The sequence below is a fragment of the Penaeus monodon genome, chromosome 12 (genome assembly GCF_015228065.2).
Source record: "Penaeus monodon isolate SGIC_2016 chromosome 12, NSTDA_Pmon_1, whole genome shotgun sequence".
NCBI classification, from domain to species: Eukaryota; Metazoa; Arthropoda; class Malacostraca; order Decapoda; family Penaeidae; genus Penaeus; species Penaeus monodon.
Genome location: NC_051397.1, coordinates 10,355,530 through 10,376,724, shown reverse-complemented (window position 1 = coordinate 10,376,724; position 21,195 = coordinate 10,355,530). Strand labels below are relative to the sequence as shown.

The window sequence follows — 21,195 nt, the reverse complement described above, 5'->3', positions numbered from 1 at the left end:
CCCTGGGCAGTGTTATGAATGGCAGGAGAGGAACAGAAACGCCAGACTCTTTGTTGTTTATAAGTGCCATTTTTTTGCATAATGTCAACTGCTGTTAACAAATATGACGTGTAAGTTACTTTGCTATATTGCGAGATATGTTTCCGGTGTAGATTTATCCGGAGTTTGAGGTAATAAGGAGCATTTTCTCCCGAAATATGGATGTTGATAGTGACTTCACCTGCGAGGTTTCGGATGTTAGTCATTCACCTACATTTGATTCATACTCATATTTCTAACAGATTTATTCGTTTGGTTTTAAGATGATTTGTGTTTTTGTAATTGTCTTCATCATAGATACAGCTGAAAGGTTTTATAGGACTCGTTGATACTATAATTGTTAGGCATGGAACATCGGAAGTAAACAATGTCTATTTTTAATCAGTTTCCATTTGCTAATGTATTCATGGCCTTTAAATTGGAAGAGAATACTCGCTTTCCCAGAACTAACACACCCAAGTAGGATAATTTTGTAGAAGTTGTTTCTTTATTTTCTTAATATTGTGTATTTACAATGTTGATCGAAATGTAAACATACCTGTTATATGACACATTTAATGTCTTTTGCACATGTTTTACATTTCTCCTAGTGACGACCTAACTCATATTACAATTTAAATCAATTTTCACTTGGAAGTTAAAAGTCTGTATGAAAAAATAAGTAATTGCATATGAACGTCCTATAGCTAAACCTGTGTTGTTTTCCGAGCAGTCATGTGACAACTGATCACCTGTGCTCATTAGTGATTGAGGCGGAAGCTGGCATGATTTTCATGGTTATAAATGTGAACATCACTAAAAGAGGATGCTAAAAGTAAAGAGTAGAGAAATTTAGCTGAGTATGGAAAGCTCTGATCTCAGGTGTGCATGAAAAGGTGCGCCGTATGCAAAGTGGTATCAAGTGTACTCTTTTGCATTTATTGAAAGTCTTTTCATTAATATGTAGGGAGCAGTGTTTAACATAATCAAATTGTACTCTATATTATACTCTTTTTGTGAGGGGTTGCTCGCTCATCATCATCTCTTCCATGTATTGTATCATAAATAGAGGACTATGCACAGATAGAGAAGAACCAAATTGATGCAATAACTGAAAATAAGAGTTCAGTAGTTTATCAAAGATCCACTCACTGTGACTGAAATGCTTGCTGTGGCATCAGTCCTGTCTACACTTTGGCAAGAGGACAGCAAATCTCTACCGTACATATTTTGGACAATACATAGCTTATACATCAATGGTGTTTTGCCATTAACCCATCACTGCTGGGTCACATGTATAGCCATCATAACAAACTGCTTGATCTGCCAGGTATGGCTCTACGCGTGGTGACATGCTAGAGTTTGTTGAGTGGGAAGTTCCACCCAGTGGCTGGACGCTTGCCAGAAATCACTGGAATCTATGACACTGAGAGATTTCTAATACCTTCACTGCTTAGAAACCAGTCCAAGCTTTGTCTTGCTGAGCAATGTTGTTTGAGATTTATTGATATTTGCAATGACTCTGAAGGTGTGGAGGTTATAGCAACTATGTTACTTAGGTGTACTTGCAGATTCAAGAATAAGCCAGATGTGTAAGTAATGATAAACATATCAAAATGCCAAACAAATTTTTTGGGTCTGAATTTTGGTTAGTTTACAAAATTGGTGATTATAAATTCATGATATGTTGAAATTGGATTTAATGACACATGAATTCTGATATGAGCCAAGTCCAGAAAGAATAGGAAATTGGTTTTGTCCCATCTTGTCATTAAGATATGGGAGAAAGATTCATGAGCAGTTTAGCTCACTGGGATTTTAATGTGTTTGTGTTTGAGAATGTCTTGTCATTAGGCACCAGTTAAGTCTGTCATTAGGCACGTTAAGAATGTTTCTATATTTTGCAGGCATGTTTCAACTTACTGAAGTCGGTGAGAGTGGTGTGGCTGAGGATTTAGGGATAGGCCAATTGGGATAGAGTTTAAGTAGGGTACCCACATACTGATTGCTCTAAGCCATCCATGCATGAATGGAGAAGCAACAGCCACTTGGCACAGTACTAGTACAAGGAAAAAAATGTGCAGTGTGAAAATTGTTTTGTATGAACTTCCTAAATTCCCTAAAATAAGTCTGTGTTTAATGGTTTTCTGGAGTCTGGTGCCATTGATTTAAGAATAGCATGCTTGAAAAGCACTTGCAATGTATACCTGCCAGTTAGTGTCAGCTTCTTAGCTTCTTCTGAAACTAAAACTATAGGCCCATCATTCTTGCATCTATTGGGATGAGAAGAATATTTTGTTTTTACCAAGGGAGAGGTAATGCAAGCTTAGGCCTTTGTGAAAATATATAGGAGAAGTTTATTTGGCTTTAGAACAGTTACCAAAAATAGTTTACATATTAATTGTCAATGTTTTTTTCTTTATAAAATTGCTAGCACCCAAAGCTATAGTTTTAATTTGTGAATGCTGTTTGCGCATAAATGGCTCCACAAACAAAATGCTGTTTGCGCATAAATGGCTCCACACATGCTCAGCCACCAGGGAGCCAGTTAATGGCCCATGTAACCTAACCTGATTTTCTTTCTTGAGTGTTTGGGAGAAATGTATTTTTCTAATGCATTTAATGTCAGTGTTGTTATTATTAATATTATAATTATTATTATATTGTTAACAATACTAATAGCCCCCCAAAAAATAATGTATATATAAAATAAAAATAGTAATGATAGTAGTAGTTGTAGTCAAGCAAAAGGGTAAATAGACAAGATAAGCTAGACTAGTAATTAACTCCTTGGTGGCTTATCACTTGTGGAACAATAATGTGTAAACACAGTTAATATAATAAAATCACATTGGACATGGCATGTATTTTTGCTGTCGTGGGATCATTAGGTCAGAAAATAGTCTGCAGAAAGCAAGGGTAAGGCCAGATTCTTTTATCAAGATCATTAATCTCTGCAAACATGGCTAAGTCCAACAAAGCTGTGGCCTCCATACTTTGATGATTTGTTGGCTTCTCCCGAGCTGTGAGTGTGGTGACCTTGGTGTTGCTACCTTCATTCATATTTTGAACAGTTACTGAGTTCTAAACAAAAGTTAAACTAAACTAACCTAGTTAGGTATGAAAGGAATTTTAGTAAAGTGTTATTTTTAATCCCCTGTGGAGGGGCATATTTTTTCTAATAATGGTTTAGTAAATAATGTTTGTATGTTTATAATTTATTTCCTGCCCTGAATGTTGGATTTGCCTACAAGCCATGATATTACTAGACACATCCATGATGGTTAAAGGGTTATACAGCAACAATTAATTTTTAATGTGTATTTTGGTGTACATGTAAGATTTTTCTAAGTTATACGGTGTAAAGTAACTTTTTTTTGTGCTCTTACTGTTGATAGTGTTGAGTGTTCAACACAAGTCTCATTGAGTAATTGAGAGAGTTTCCACAACACCAGTAATTGCAGCTCTTCTCTGGCAGCCAACCAATGATCAGGAGAACAAACCTTTGTCACGTACTATATGTGAGATTTTCAGAAAATGTTCTCCAGTACAGCCTTAAATTTACACACTTAGGACTGGTCCAAGGCAGTCAAAGGGGAACAATAAATGTGATGACTGATACGAGTATTATGGCAAATATTCACTGGATTGATTGCCAGTGAGGGTGTGTGGACTTCATCTCTGAAGATGTGCTGATATAATTTAGTGTTTATTTAATTCTATTCTTGTTCTGTCATCACTGCATATGGATATTTTTTTCTCTCCAGCACTGTCAGTTTCAACCTTGTTATTAATCCCTTTCTTTCATTGTGTTTATTCATCATGTTTTTTTTTTTTTCAGTTAAGAGTTTCATCTAAGAATTTTCTTTTTATTCTATTGTGATTTCATATATTCTCTTTGTTTTAGCCTAAAATCCAATGATGACTCCGGGGAAGAAGATAGTGGAAGCCGAGATATGAAAGACAAACCACTGGTAAGTAGGGTACATAACCATGGTTTTTAAAATTCATATAATATAGTAAAAAAAAAAAGAGGTGCTAGGAATGACTAGATACATCCCCTGACCCAGAAAAAACAAACAGATGACAGTTATGAATGTTCTTTTTCAGCCACAAGTGGAGGTAAAACCAGGTGAGCACCCTCTTCAGTACACATATTCTCTTTGGTTCAGCAGAAGGGCACCGGGCAAACAGGCAACAACACAAAACTACGACCAAAATCTTCAATTATTAGCCAGGTATTAAAGAAAACTGCAAAAACTTTGGTTTTCACCATTAATAATTGACAACATTTAGTGTGTGTAAAAATGGAGTGGTCTTTTTTTTCTTGTATTCATATAAATGCTTTAATTAGGATATGGCTATTTATTATCATTCATGTCATAAATTCTAAAACTAATTTGTTCTATGTAACACCTTTCTTTTTTATCCTTCCTGCAAAGGTTGCCTCTGTGGAACAGTTCTGGGGATATTCACAGCCGCTGTTTGCGGCCAGTCATCTTCCTTCACACTCCGATATACATATTTTAAAGATGAAAATCAAACCCATGTGGGATGTAAGACTTAGAACAAACACATATTTTCTCTTTTGTCTTGATTAAAGAAGTTAAAATTTAAAGTATGATACATTTAAACATTTTATATATTATGATGGTTAAGAATTGAATAAAATCTCTCATTACTCACCAGGATTCGGCTAATAAAAATGGCGGGAAATGGATTGTACGTTTAAGGAAAGGACTTGCTTCGCGTTGCTGGGAAAATATGATCTTGGCAATGCTTGGTGAGCAGTTTGGTTGGTGATGAAATCTGTGGAGCTGTTATATCTGTACGCTTCCAGGTGAGTCCAAATATTATTAGATGTGTTAATTAGAATCTGTAATTTGTAAATGGGTATGGCATTAATTTTGAAATATTTAATATGCAGATTTGATATAGATATGCTAGGGTTTAGTAAGTTGCCTAATTGATTAATAAGAGAAGATAAAATTAAGCTAGACTTTTGATGTTACTTTGAATTCCTGTAAGATTAATGAAGATTAGCTTTGTTTAAGTCCTTGATGCTGGGTATATGCAAAGAGATGTTTTTGCAACTGCTTAATTGCCAAGTATTCAGTAACCAGCCAACCTGAAATAATTTTTCTGGAATGATTGTAGGACAAATTTTCCTTCTATTATTGATATTATCATAATAAACTCATAAAATCAAGATGATATGACTATCACATCATGAAAAAATTGGCTTGAGGGGCAAGGCACGCAAACATACTGTCATGAAAAAAATTGACTGAGGGTCGGGGTGATGGGAAGAACTTGCCTTGGAGGGTGATTAAACTCAGGCATTTAGGAAGGGGCTCTTGTATTATTTCCATTGATAAATAAGTGTGGGATGTACCATTTGTGAGCCATGGCTGGAAGAGTGCCAGCTCCAAGGAGGACAAAGTTATCATGCTCAGGATCCCAATACTGCACAGGTTATATTACAGAAGTGAATAAAAAAAAAAAAGGAGTTATGGTTTACCTAGAGAGATGTTATAGAATATTTGCAAGATAAACAGTTTATTACTATCTGGATGCAGTATATCAAATAGCAGATATAGGCATTGGAAAATGGCAAAAAAGCTAAGAAGGGATACCAACATTACAAATGGAAGGCAAGAAGTCTTGTCACTGCCCATGAGTGTTTGTGTGAGCCTTGCTTACAAGCCACACTCCCGTCTGAATGGCCACTCAACTAAACCTAATTCCCAGATTTTGGGGGATGTGTGGCCAGCTTGTATGATTTGGATCATTATTAGTATTTTAATGTACATGCAAAAAAACAAAAAATACTTATACAGGAAATGGGAAGTAAGGAGTCTTGATACCGTAAATGAATGTGCGAGCTGGGTCTATATGCCACAGTCTTAAGAAGAGTCATCACTCAAGTAACATAATGCCTGGCTTTTTGTCCATGTTTGAGCCAGGATGTATCAGATGCAACAGGCTAATGGCAGTAAAAATAGATAAAAAGTTTCCAAAAATTAAGGAAAAGCGCAAACAGCTGAGATCAGGTAGGACTATTGATGAATCCCTTGTGATTAAAATTTGATGGAGGCATTTATGTCTGCACATCCCAGCATCACTGGGTTAATGAAACAAAGCATTAGTGAATAGTGCATGTATATATGAACTCCTGGCTTCAAGAGGTTGATTTAGTCATTTAAACTATATTCAATGTTATGACCTTGTAGATATATTGGTTTGATGTTTGAAGTTTGCAGTAAGGATGGACCATTATGTGCACTGAGTCATGTACAGTAAACTTGGTGAATTTGCTGGTTATAATGTTAAAGGCCTACATGGATTTTAGTTATAAGTTTTGATTTATTATCAGGTGTTTACTATGTGAGTACACAGTTCTATATACACATTTTTCCATTCATTGATAGAAAAGTAAGTGGATTTATAACATGTTAACTGGATAATTGTAGAACTGTGGCAGTTAATGTATGAGAAAGTGTGATAAATGCCTTAAGGAAAAAATGGAATGCTTGTGACATCTGTTTCCTAGTAAATTGTTTTATCAATTTTCTGTGTATTTATTATTAAGTAATCTAAGAGGGCTGCATAACTGCTATGGAAAGTTTGCACAGTTGCCACAGTGACAGGTAAGACTTGATTCCAAGAAAAGAGGTTGTAACATTGCCAAAGCAAAAACAGTACACAAAAAAATGTAACATTGCCAGAGCAAAAACAGTACACAAAAAATGTTTTGAAGCTTGTTTGTTAATCAGTATATTAATGTCTTATATTTATGTTTCCTAAATGAGTCATATAACACACATCTTCCACTGTAAAAAAATTGATTTCCAGAGTTACATGTAACGTTGTGAAGAATTTTTAATTTTGCTTTAATTGCTCATTTCAAACAGATTCAGTGAAAATGATAAGAATTACATTAGGAAGGGATATTGTCTAATTGTGCTAATAAAATAAATTACCTCAAAGAGTAAGGTATAGTACAATGTTTATATTAACACACTCAAGTCAGATCACATACAGACATTCAGACAAGTGTAGTCAGACTATAATTGAGAGAAGATGCAAGAAGGAGAACATATTATATACTTCAGGTCACCCTTTTGCCCAAGGCTGGATAAAGCTTGTACATAAACCTTGTAATTGCAGGAGGACATAATATCTGTCTGGAACCGCACAGCGCAAGACTCTATCACCACAGGAAAGATCCGGGACACCCTAAAGCGTGTTCTTAACCTACCTCCTACTACTGTTATGGAATACAAGACCCATAACGACTCTCTCAAGTAAGTCTCCTTTTTAGCGGATATGTGTTGTGGTTGGACTTGTTTGTACTTTAGAGTTTTCGAGTTTTGGGTTTTTGATTTTTTGAATTGTTTTCCTCTTACAGTTGAGCTCATTTACATATATATATATTCTTGCTGTTTTTGGCCCATGTGTCAAATAAAAAGGAAATGCAGTTATTTATTTTTTTAAATACAAAGGTAACCATTAAAAAGTATAGATATACTCCTCCTTTTTTATATTTGAAAATAATGTAAAGCTTATTGCATGTAATAACCATTTTGCATTTCTGCTTCCATTTGCATGCAGGAGAAGTGCTTTTTCCATTTGGACCAATAAAATCTTGCTGCAGATATTAGAAATCTTTTCATTTGTACATGACAGATTTTTATCGTTATTCATACTTAACAGGAACAAAATGGAGAACAGGTACATGCAAACACATCTCCCTGTCTGTCTTATCTGCATATGTACTTACCTACCTTATCTATCTTATCTGCTTGTATCCCACCTACCCACTATTTTCTTATCTATCTATTTACCTACCTACTACTCCACCTACTTACCAATTCCTACTTGCCTGTTATGGCATGCTAAGCTATCTTTATACCTGTAGACTTGCTAATCTGTCTGTTTACTTACTTTGTCTTTGTATCTAAATAACTAATATACTTGCCTGCTTCCCCATTTTCATGATTTTACTACCTAGTTTTCTACCTGCTAACTTCATCATATACGTGTCTACTATCTGCTGACTTAATCATATTTAGCTACATATCTGCTTACCTACTGTCTATCTATTTAGCTGTTTGCCCAACTACCAAGCTTTTTGTTTACCTTATTACTTATTTACTTATATACTTCTCTGCTTACTGTTCTTCATCTTTCCTGGCTGTCCATCTGCCTACGTATCTCCCTATCTTACAGCTTATCTATTTAGCTACTTATCTCAACCCATCTACCAGCCTGCCTGCCTGCCTGCCTGCCTGCTTGCTTGCTTGCCTACTTATCTACCAATCTATCTATCTATCTTTTCTGCTTACTTGCCTACCCTGCTTCTGTGCTCCTGCTTATCTATCTCCCTGCTTACCCAAATTCTTACCTACCTATCTAGCTACCTGCTTACTTACCTGCCTGCTTACTTACCTACCTGTTTTCCTACCTAGCTGTCTGTCTGTCTGTCTACCTGTCTTGCTATCTATGTGTATCTATCTATCTGTCTATCTATCTGTCTAACTATTTATCCATCTGTGTATCTATATATCTACTTGTCTGTCTATCTCAGTCTACTTGCTTCAGTACCTACCTACCTACCTTTCTACCTGTTTATTTATCTATCTATATGACTGTCCATCTCTCTATCTATCTCTCTATTTATCTGTCTGCCTATCTGTCTAACTACTTGCTTCAGTACCTACTTACCTTCCTACTTACTTACCTGCCTACCTACTTACCTTCCTATCTTCTTACTTACCTATCTCCTTGCTACCCACTACTTATCTACCTAACAGCTTATCTACCAACTCGCCCACTCATCCCAGTTTATTTACATTCTCACTCATTCACTCATAATGTGTCATTCACGCAAACATTCAAGCATCTACTCTCACTATTCCATGTTAATCAATTGATTAACTCACCCACTCAGCCACTCAATCACCCAATCACTCTCACCCACCCACCCACTCACTCACTCACTCACTCACTCACTCACTCACTCACTCACTCACTCACTCACTCACTCACTCACTCACTCACTCACTCACTCATTCACTCAGATCTGCACGCATGCACACCCATCCACACACACACACACACAGATCCGCACACATGCACACTGATCTGCACATACACAGATCAGCACATGCACACAGATCCTCCACACACATGCACACATCCGCACACATGCACACAGATCCGCACACATGCACACAGATCCAGACACATGTTTGCATAGATCTGCACACATATTTGCACGGATCCACACACATGCATGCACATGCACACACACAAGGACAAGCACATGCACACACATGCACAAACAGATGCACACAGATCTACTCATGCACACACACACACACACACACACACACACACACACACACACACACACACACACACACACACACACACACACACACACACACACACACACACACACACACACACACACATACACACACACACACACACACACACACACACACACACACACACACACACACACACACACACACAACAACATACATACACATACACACACACACATACATACAGATATAGACACACAAACACACATTGCAAACACATGCCCAGATGTATGTGCAGATGCACAAGCACATGTATGTATACATGCATATTCACATGCACATATACATGCACTTGCACATACTTATGGTCATAAAAAGCCTGTCCAAAAAGAAGAAAATGGTCTGCTTACAATTTACACTCTGGTACCACTTGCTCAGAGTCAGAGGTTCTGACTGTCTGCAAGTGATAGGGGTGTTTATAGTCTTGGATCTGTTTCTTAGAATACTGTTGATATATCATACCCAATGTTTTTACATTTCTGGAGTTAGTTATGAGGGTTAGTACAAAAGTCTTGTAGGAAGTTTCTCTGTCTCTTTTATTATCTGAGATTGGTTATTATCTTGGTGGATTTCAAAGTTGGAAGCTTAAAAGTCTGCAGGGCCCAAATCTAAGGAGAAGAAAGGCTGTGGGATGAGTGTTGTGTTTTGCCAGAAAGGCGTGGATAAGGAGTATTCACTCCTTATCCTTGCCATGAACCTCATGACAACACCCTTCTCATGTGATGCTCCATATCCATGATTTTTTGGCAGAGCACAAGATAAATGTTGTTCCACAGCTGTTCCTACTGTCAGAACATGGTCCTTGTGTACTATTTTTTTTATTTATTTTTATTTTATTTTTTTTTACTGCAAGACCTGTGCACTGTCCCTCAGCACATGTTCCAGAAATGAGAAGTGGGAGTGGTGCATCAGCAATGGAAAGGGCAACTATGGGGGAGACCATGTTTTAGGAATGATCTCTGACACACATTTATATACCGATATATACACGTGTCCACATATATATACATTTATGTACATGCATGTATATGTATGTACATACATATATATGTACACATGTGTACATACATATGCCATACTGATGCCCCCCCCCCCTCACACACACACACACACACACACACACACACACACACACACACACACACACACACCACACACACACCCACACACACACACACACACAACACACACACACACACACACCAACACACACACAACACACACACACACACACACACACACTTTACATAAACACATATGCATCCATCCCATTAGAATTATATATAGTTTCTATTTATATATATAAGTCCAAAATTATTAATTATGTTTGAATTTGAAAACTAAGACAATTTTTTTCCTTTTTTTCCTTTGCACCTCCTCACCATGTGGCTTTTTGTACTGATTCCCTGTAGGCACACCCACTCCGCGTCAAGCCTACTACCGAAACGGCCTACCCATGAGGCATGACCTCCTTCACTGACGTCTCTCTTCTTTTGCTCCCTCTCCCCTCCTCTTCCTGCAGGGGTGGGGAGGTGGGGAGAGAGAGAGAGAGAGAGCTGAGACACCACCCATTCTCTGTGCATCTACAGGTGTGAGTGTGAAGATATGCCCATGCCATGTTTCTACTACCGCTATGATCATATTTGTAGGTGACGAGTTTATGCGACTCCCCGCCCCCAATCCCAACCCCGATCCCATTGGAGAGAACATTTCCATAATTCAGCATAGATTGTTGATGTTATTTTTTCTGGTCCTGCTGGTGGGTTGTGTCATTGTCAAAGTCATGGTCCTCTTATATTTTTTTCTCTTATGTCAGACATGCAGTGCCTTATCTAGCTTTTCTTGGTGAAATTTGGTCAAGTTACAACCAATAAAGTTTTCAAGATGGTAATTACTCCTTAAATCTGTCTCAGGTCATCATCATCCCTCTGATGTCATTTTTAAAAGACTGAATGTTTTTCCATGACTGTTTTCTTGTCATTTAAAGCTAAGAGATTAAAATTAGTTATAGATATTATATTTTCATGATGAATCACAAGTTTGTATATACAAATACTTCTTTTTTTTTTTTTTTTACTTGATACAGGCAGTGTACAGTACAACCCTCTAATTGGAAATAATTAGTGGAACGTGATAGAGATTTGGGAAATCTACAGAATAAATGGACGTGATGCTGTTGTGACTCCTTAAAGAAGTGAGGAAGATTGTGTTCATATCCATGCCATGTGTAAAAGTAGGTGCATATCCAATACAATTTATTTTAATGACTTGTGTTATTTATATGCCTTCTTTGCCTACAATTAGGTTTATTTCAGTGCTGAATAAAAGATCTTTGTACTGTGAAAACTGCAGGTGATGTGAAGTCAAAGTTAGCACAATTGTGATTTCAGATAAAGCCTCATGTTGAAGTTTGTGAATTAGTTTATTCTTGTGTCTTTTACCATGGTAGAGAATGTTCATACTTTGCTGAATAGGTAATAGCATTGATAAAAATGTTCTATTTATCATAAAAAGAATTTTGGATTTGGAACATGATCTTGCTTTTCAAGATTAATTCACTGTCAGTACAAAGGTTGGTTGCTCAAAGGAAATTTCCCTTCTTCAAAACGTTCCACAGTATAGTATCAAATTGTGGCTTTAGGTCTTGCTGCTTAAATATTTGGTTTGTGAATTAGAGATGCTTACTCTGGTTGTGATTTGTTTGAGGGTAAAACATCTCATTTGTGCTTTCAAAGAAATGAAGCATAAAAAAGGAACCTCTTTGGCCCTCATAAACCTTGATCTCTAAACATAGGCAATAGCACAAAATCTTGCTGTGGCTTACCAATGGAAGCATGTTAATATTTTCTTCAGTCCTTGGAAAGCAGTCTTAGTTATATGATTTGAGATAATTTGATAATTTTGTATCCAGATTTTATGCTTTTACAAAATATAATATTGTTGAATTATGATTTACTGCAGGAATATTGAGTACTATATTATGATCAAAAATACAAAAGCAAAATAATGTATTTTTTTCTTTCCCAACTAAACTATTGCAATTTAGCAAAGTATAATGTGAAAATATTGAACAAGCTACATAATACAAGGTGTATTGAGAGCTGTTCTATTTTCAGTTAGAGATCATGAACATTGACACAGAAAATGTTTCTGGGGATCAGCTGTAGCAGATGTATGCTTTGATACAGTTATATTTCAATCCCACATGGTATTCTAGTAATGCTGATGTATAGATAAATTATGGAATTTTTGTTCAGTATTGGTTAGAGTTTTTACAGATAGCAAAATGGCTCTTCTGATAATCCATTAAGCACCACCTATGTGTGATGATGTATATGGCATCAATGTAGTAAACTGGAGTTTCCTGTTTTCTTACTATATCCAGAGTGGTCTTGTATTTCCTGAGTGACCTTCCATTGTAATCTTTGCAGATTCTGTGTTATTAGAATAAAAGGAAGATCTGAAACTAAATTTAATTACATATTTTATAGAATCATCTCCATTAGACGTAGGATGTCCTTCCCTTCCTTTGAGACGCTACTCAACCAATCACTGGCTTTATCAATAATAATTCATCTGTATGAGTAAAAGTAACTATTTTATGATAATTTTGATTATGGCAATTGAAGTTTTGATTTCATATTTGCTGAGGATGTAAAGTATTATCAAACTTTAAATATAAATGAGTTCTCTGCTCTTTCAGTACTGTTTGTCTTCTATGCTAGTAATGTCAACAGGTGTTACTTTCTGTTTTTGTCAGTCAGTAATCTGCAGGTCATAGATGATTCCCACATTAAACATAAAGACAGACCACTAAGAGCCATGATAGCTTTAGTAATGTACCTATATGAAACACATTCCGTGCAGGAAAGAAAAGAAGAGAAAATAGTAGGAATGAAACTATTACAAAATGAGAGAAACTTAATTGCATGGCCCATTTAGTTTCTGTTGAGAACCAAATATGATAAGTATTAAGATTTTGGAGCTGTATAGTCATGGGAAGTATTTTGTAAGGGGAAAGAAAATTGTACTAAACACTATATGAAAGAGTAAATAGTGTATAATTCAGACATATCAGCAGCTACTGTAAATAAAGCTACTCATGTTTGTCTTTAGTGCAAACATTTCAAGTAGATTTAATTGGTGATAATGCCAAGAAAAAAGAAATATTGTATATATATCCAAAACATAGTTAGATATGTTATTTTTACACTAACACATATATCCAACAATAACTTGAAAGTTCCTAAGACTGTCTAATGATATATATATGTATGTATGTATGGATGGGTGGATGGATGGATGGATGAATGGATGGATGGATGGATGGATGGATGGATGGATGATGTATATGTATATGTATATGTATATATATATATATATATATATATATATATAGTATATATATAATTATATATATGTAGTATATATATATATATATATATATAATTATATACATATATAGTATATATATATAATTATATATATGTATATATATAATTATATATATATATATAATATATATATATATATATATATATTATTAGTCTATATATACATATATAATTATATTATATATATATATATATATTACGTATATATATATTATATATAGTATTTTATATTATATATATGTAATATATATATATATATATTATTATAATATATATATATATTTACATATATAATTATATATACATATAAAATATTATTTTTATATCATATATATATATATATCATATTATACTAAAATTATCATATATATATATATACATATACACACACATATATATAACACACACACACACACACACACACATAAACAACAATATATATATTATTATAATATATATTATATATATATATATATATTATATATATGATATATATTATATATATATGTAATATATGTATATATTATGTATAATATATTATATATATATATATACATATATAATATATACATATACATATACATATACATATATATATATATAATATATATTATATATATATATATATTATATATATACATACTTTTTTAAGAACTCATGATAAACTTTTTTTACCTTCATTATGACTTTTATGTAGTATTTTTTGACACAGAAATCCTTTACTTTATACAGTGCTCATGACAGCCATTGGATGAGTACAGAAATGTTAGTGGAGTGCACTGAATTTCAGATTTTTCCATTACATTTTTTGCCTTGTTTATTGCTCATTAGTAGATGGAAAATAGGCTTTGTCACCTTTAGTGATCAAGCTATATCAGTAAAAAGAAAGCAACTGAAGTGGCTTTATTATCATTCATTATGGAAAGTACTTGGTACTAAGTTGCTAGCCTTCCTATTATTTTTCTCATGTTCTGTGTTTTCTACCTTATGGAATTCCTTCTTTGTTTAGTTATATGTATTTTAAAGTGTTTTTTTTATGGAAATGTTCATATGATATTGAATTATGATACTGAATTGGTGATGATGAGACTTCAAAGATCATTTCCATTGAAAAAAAAAATTACTTAAAAAAAAGCTTAATTTTATTCAAACTTTAGTATGCTTATTATAACATCCAAACTTGAATTTGTACGGTTGGATTGTTGCCTAATATGTATGATTTCTTGACCATTTTTATCGTGGAATTTTACTTGCTAATTGAATCAAAGCTCATATCTTGTGTTTATAGTGTTGTACTGTACATTATCTGTATGTATATATATATCTGTATATTTGTAGATATTTTGAGGATCGTACTTAAAAGTATAAAAGGTCCAATTCTTGTAAACATGACTTCAGATTTGAACTGCTCTGCTTGTGCACCTTGATTAGTAGCATTGGTTGCCAGATGCTCAAAGAGTGATTGCTTCATGACAGACAGTGCTGTTTTCAGTAAATTATAAACAGTAAAGACGGATCTGTAGCCCCCTTTTTATATAAATACTTGCAAATAAGTGTATGCTTAGAATGGAAACGCATGATAGTATGCTGTATTAGAGAAATGCTAAACGTGAATAGGTTTATGTTTTAGTGGGCTTGGTAAGTATACCTGGAAAATATCTAACCACTTGTAAAGGATATATTTTTGTTTTGAGATTATGGAATATATTCATGATAATGTGACTTAGTCCACTTGAAATGTGAATATTCTTTTTCTCTGCAGATCATGGATTTTTCTTTTGTTTTCTTGTGTTTTAAAGGTTATTTATGATTTAGTAAACTATTATACATACATTGTAAAAAGGAACTTGAAGACTCCATTAATTCATAGAGTTCATATCTTTTCATTTTTTGTTTGTTATATTTATGATTTTTTTTTGTGCTATATATTAATAAGAGGTACAATACTGTTACCAAGACAGTTCTTATACCAGACTTTGGAAATAGCAGTAATGTCTGCATATTCTTGAAAATATGAAAATAAATATTCATTAAAACCTTCAGTGTTTTAGTCGTGTGTTTTATGAAATAGACTTCAGTATAAAGAAAATCAAAAGCAAAATAAATAAGTGTTAAATCAGCTATTTTTATAGAAAAAGAGATTATCAATGTTCAGATTGCGAGTCTTTCAAGCTTTAGCCCCATTCCAAGTCAAAAAATTGTGCATTGTTGAAATCTGTTCTCAGTTATAAGATTTTTAGAATATGGTTAAATGGATCAGAATCAAAACGTAAATGAAACCAGCTTGCCATTAAAAGATACAAAGATACATGCCAAGTGCACTGTGATTTTTAGTTTATTGATTGTCATGACATACAGATGGCTACACAAGTGCTTAATCACAAAGGATTCAATTACTAATCCTACTTATCTCACTAGTTTACTATTTTTGTAGACTTTTGGAAATACATATTTTTGTATTGCTAATAGTATTGATAATAACATTATAATGCCAATAATGTAACAATCCTTAGCATTGATAGGATTAGAAAAAAAAAAAATTGAGGAAAGAAGAAATCAGGTGAGGTCACATATTGCATGCTAATTGGTTCTATGGTGGCTGAGGACTTTTGGAGCCATCAATGTGCAAACAAACTTCTCAAAGGAAAACTACAATCGACAGGACATTTACCCAGCGAAAATGGGTTAAGACTTGGAAATGTATTTCTTTTTGTTCTTTTCTCATTTTCCCTGTTTATATAAGAGAAGCTTACTAGATTTATACTCCAAATTCCAGATCATTTGACACAAGCTTTGTATATATTAATGATTAATGATTAAAATATCAGAGTTTAAGGAACAGTAATCCTCCTATTTTTCCTCACTCTTATGTATGTGAGATTTCAGGTAATTAGCCAAAGTAGGTGGTCTGTTATACCTGGATTTTACTTTCCTAACAGTTTTTTGAATCAGTCATTTTTTGATAAAACAATCATATTTGCTTAAGAGGGAGGTTGGTAACTAGCCATTTCTTAGATATGTGATTTAAAAGGAAAATATGGCATGGTAAGTTCAAATGAAACAAAGTATAGCTGATAACATATTTTCCTCTCTTTTTATGACAATGCCTCTTTGATTAATGGTAGGTGTATATCAGAGTCTGAGACACATGAAACTGATTATCAAGATGCTGAGTAAGCTACTAGTAAATAGTATTTAACCCATTGCCGACGGGTGGCATGTACGCACATGCCATGGCATGGCGGGACCATCTGCCGGGGGCACGTACGCACATGCCATAGAGTATGCATGGACATGCCATGAGTTTTTTTTTGTTACAATCACGGCAAAAGATTATTTTTTTGCCAGTGAAAGTGTGATTAGGTCGGTTTTAACACTTTCTCATTTTTACAATGCAACAAACAAAAAAAATGCAACAAACCGACAATTTCAACTCCATGATGCCACACACTGCTTATTTTATTCGGACTATAGACCGAATAATGATCAACTATGGAGTCTATATAACAACAAAAATACCCTTCAGTCTCGATTTATCTGGAAGTTTGGCAAGTAGAGACTGTAAAAAATAATGAAAATTGAAAATACAACATATCTTCGTATTATTACGAAGAAACGGCATGGGATGCTGGTATTTGGCATGAGTGGTCGCGCATGCTAGGGCGACGATATAAGCCCCCGGCAGTAAGGCCCCGGCCTCTATGAATGCTACCCGTCAATTATGGGTTAAAAAGGTATTGAATACACTCCTCTGTCAAAGTGCCCATCATATTTAACTTGAAATATGTAATAAATCTCTATTTTCTGGCTTAAGGTAACTCATTGGTCAGTGTTTAGTAGTACAGCAAAAGTTGCATGGTTCCAATGAAATCAGTTTAAACCAATGGCACTGGTTTTGTGAATTTTGTTTACACATAGACGGGTTCACAAGCACATAGTCACCAAGGAGTCAGTAGGCCCACCTGACCTTACTTGAATTTTTAGGAGTTCTTTTATAATATTAATATAATTTCTGTTTTCATGATAAGGATTAACAATACTACTAGCAATAAAAGAAAAATTCTTTTCAGAAATATCACTGCTGCTTTACTTTGTTATGATGATCTTAGAGTTATTCTATTTATAGTACTTTGACCACATCATTCTACTGATATATTATTATCGCTTGCTGTTTAGTCTTCTGGTTTCCTTTTTGTTTCCAAAAAATATATTGGTGTCAAGAGAGACCAGGTCACCGTTTGATTTTATGTATGTTTTTTTTTTTGTGAATAGAACAGGTTTACTAGCCTCTCATAGTCCAACATGTTTGTATTTGTCAATAAAATATACAAGAGTACTAGTAATAATAAATATTCATAAAAGAGGTATGATTATTGTATCACATGAGTATATATTCCAAAAGATTATGAAAGGTTTAACATAATTCTTTAATACCATACCTATGATGTGTATTGTACAACTGGACTACCTCTTTTTATGGGCCTATATAATGTCTGATTTTAAGTCTGACAAAAATCAAAGTAAAGGTTAAGCAGGTTGGAACATTGGTAGACTCCTTGCTGACTAAGCTCTGTGGAGCCATCTATCTGTAAACAAAGTGAATAAAATCTCTGCATATCTAGTTAGTCATATATCTAAATTATCTGCTGAGAAACATGCCTACTAAGGAATTAAATATTGTTTTATCCTTCACATATGGGTGGATTAAGGCTACCTCTTGATTTCTAAATAATTGTGGACTTGATATGTAATTTCCTAATTTCTATTTGAAGATAATACGTTTAATTTGAAGTGAAATATAAGATAGTGGAAAATGTATGTTAAATGGGGTATTTATATTATTATTATCCAGAATCTTGATATATTAAGATATATGTGTATATCAGTACCAACTATATGATACACGAATGTGTGTTTTAGTGCCTGGCAAATTACATGTTTTTCATTAAAGACATTTCTAAGGATTATGGCATGCAGGTAATATATGATCCCAAGCATACAAGGACTTTTAGCATGGGAGTAAAACAAAACCTATCTTTCAGTTGAATAAATATCAGTTGTTGTTGGTCCTGGTGTAACTTATAATGCAAAATTATTAAAATAATATGATTTTGAATGCAGATTCTATTTTAGATGTGATTTTTATGTACTAAATGTATTTCATTATTTAAATACAAATTGAAGCTGAGCAATTTCTTATGGAAAAATAATAGTTAGAAGTATATTGAAACACACTATGAATGTGTTCCAGATTATTGGGTTTTTAACACAAAATAATGATTTATTTTTTTATTTTTCATTGGAGGCTGTTATAACTTAGATTATTATATAAAGACAAATGCCAAGTAAAATTTTATTTATGATGGAAAAATGAAGGGAAAAAAAATGTATTTCTATTTCAGTTATAAAAATTTAAATTTAAAGAATTATTTGTCAGATACGAATGAATATGATAAATCAGAAACAATATTTTATGCATATGTAATATAGAATGACCAAAAGATATGTGAATAACATAGGACAAAAACAAAGAAGGCTGTGTATGGAACATTTAAAGATACTTTACTTTGAATACATGGGACGGGCACATTTATTAAATATGAAGGAGCATTGATAAATAGTCAAGGTAAATAAATGAGGGAATATCAATAAATACATGAAACATGAATAATAATGAATACATAAGTAAATAAATAAATGCATCAATAAATGAATAAATGTTTCTATATGTATGATATGTATGTATATATATATATATATATATATATATATATATATATATATATATATATATATATATATATATATATATATATATATATAAACACAGACACACACACACACACACACACACACACCACACACGCACACACACACGCACACGCACACACACACGCACACGCAACACACCACACCACACACACAACCACACACACACACAGACATACCCACACTACACACACACACACACACACACACACACACACACACACACACACACACACCACACCAACACACTGCAAACACACAAACAACCATAGAACAAAAAAAAAAACGTAAGTTAAAGTTATTAATAATGATATATGATACTTTTTGCATATATATATTTTCTTTTGTCCAAACATACATTGCTATTTTCACAAAAAAAAAGAGAGAAGTAGACATTAGCCACTGACCTCTGTATAACCTTTGTTTTTCACAAGCCCCTACATTGCAGGGACCATTCAAGCTTTCGAAACACAAGGGCCGATAGCTTCAGCGCCCGTGCAGAGGGATTCCTGAGATAAGGGAATATGGCGCTGGAAGCCTCTGCTTACCTGATGACACAGGCCGTGAAACCTTTTTTTTTTTTTTTATTATTGTCTTTCCCATGGAAATTATATTTTTTTTCGCCTTTCAAGATTTAATGAGGTTTTACTTTTTCTTTAAAGTCTTGAATTTGTTGACTTTAATGATGTTATTACAAGAATAAATTTTTGTGTTTGTTCCATCCTTGAAATGACTTTTTTCAACATCTTTGGATGTTTTAACCTCCATACTGTACAAGTACAACTTTTGAGCCTTTGGTTCTGCTGTTACTGCATTTTTTTAAATAAATGGTTTTTATGTTGAAATAAAAACTAACCTTTTGGTTGTCATTCCAAGAACGTTTTGTATTTTTACTCCTAAATTCATTTCAGATTTATGCATTAAAACAAGATGTGAAAGATAAGAAATTTACAAAACATTGTTTAACTCTCCATACTCACACACTCACTCACACTTACTCACTCTCACATTCACACTCCCACTCACACACCCATACTCACTCCCACTCACACACCCATACTCACTCCCACTCACACACCCATACTCACACACACATACTCACACACACTCATACTCACTCACACTCATACTCACTCTCACATTCATGCTCCCACTCACACACACACTCCCACTCACACACACACACTCACACACTCACTCACACTTACTCACTCTCACATTCACACTCCCACTCACACACTCATACTCACTCTCACATTCACACTCCCACTCACACACACACTCCCACTCACACACACACACTCCCACTCACACACACACTCCCACTCCAACTCATACTCATACTCATACACTCACACACACGCTCACCTCACCACACTCTCACACACAAACACTCACACACACACACAAACAAACAAACAAACAGACCAACGCACATACACAAACACTTTACATAAGTTATATTTGATCTAATACCTCATTTGCGTATGTTGCCTTAGATATATTGCAGAGCATACGAGTAAAGAAATTCATACAGGTTTCTAATGATATACATATTTATTCATATATGCAGAGAAGATTTCATAAAATGCGATTTTAAAACTTCAAGGAGTCCACTT

At 34.0% G+C, this 21,195-nt stretch overlaps 1 pseudogene; it reads left to right on the top strand.

The window, feature by feature from the left end:
- LOC119579271 overlaps window positions 1-20,293 on the top strand; it is a 20,297-nt pseudogene extending 4 nt beyond the window's left edge.
- The last annotated feature ends 902 nt before the right edge of the window (window positions 20,294-21,195 follow it).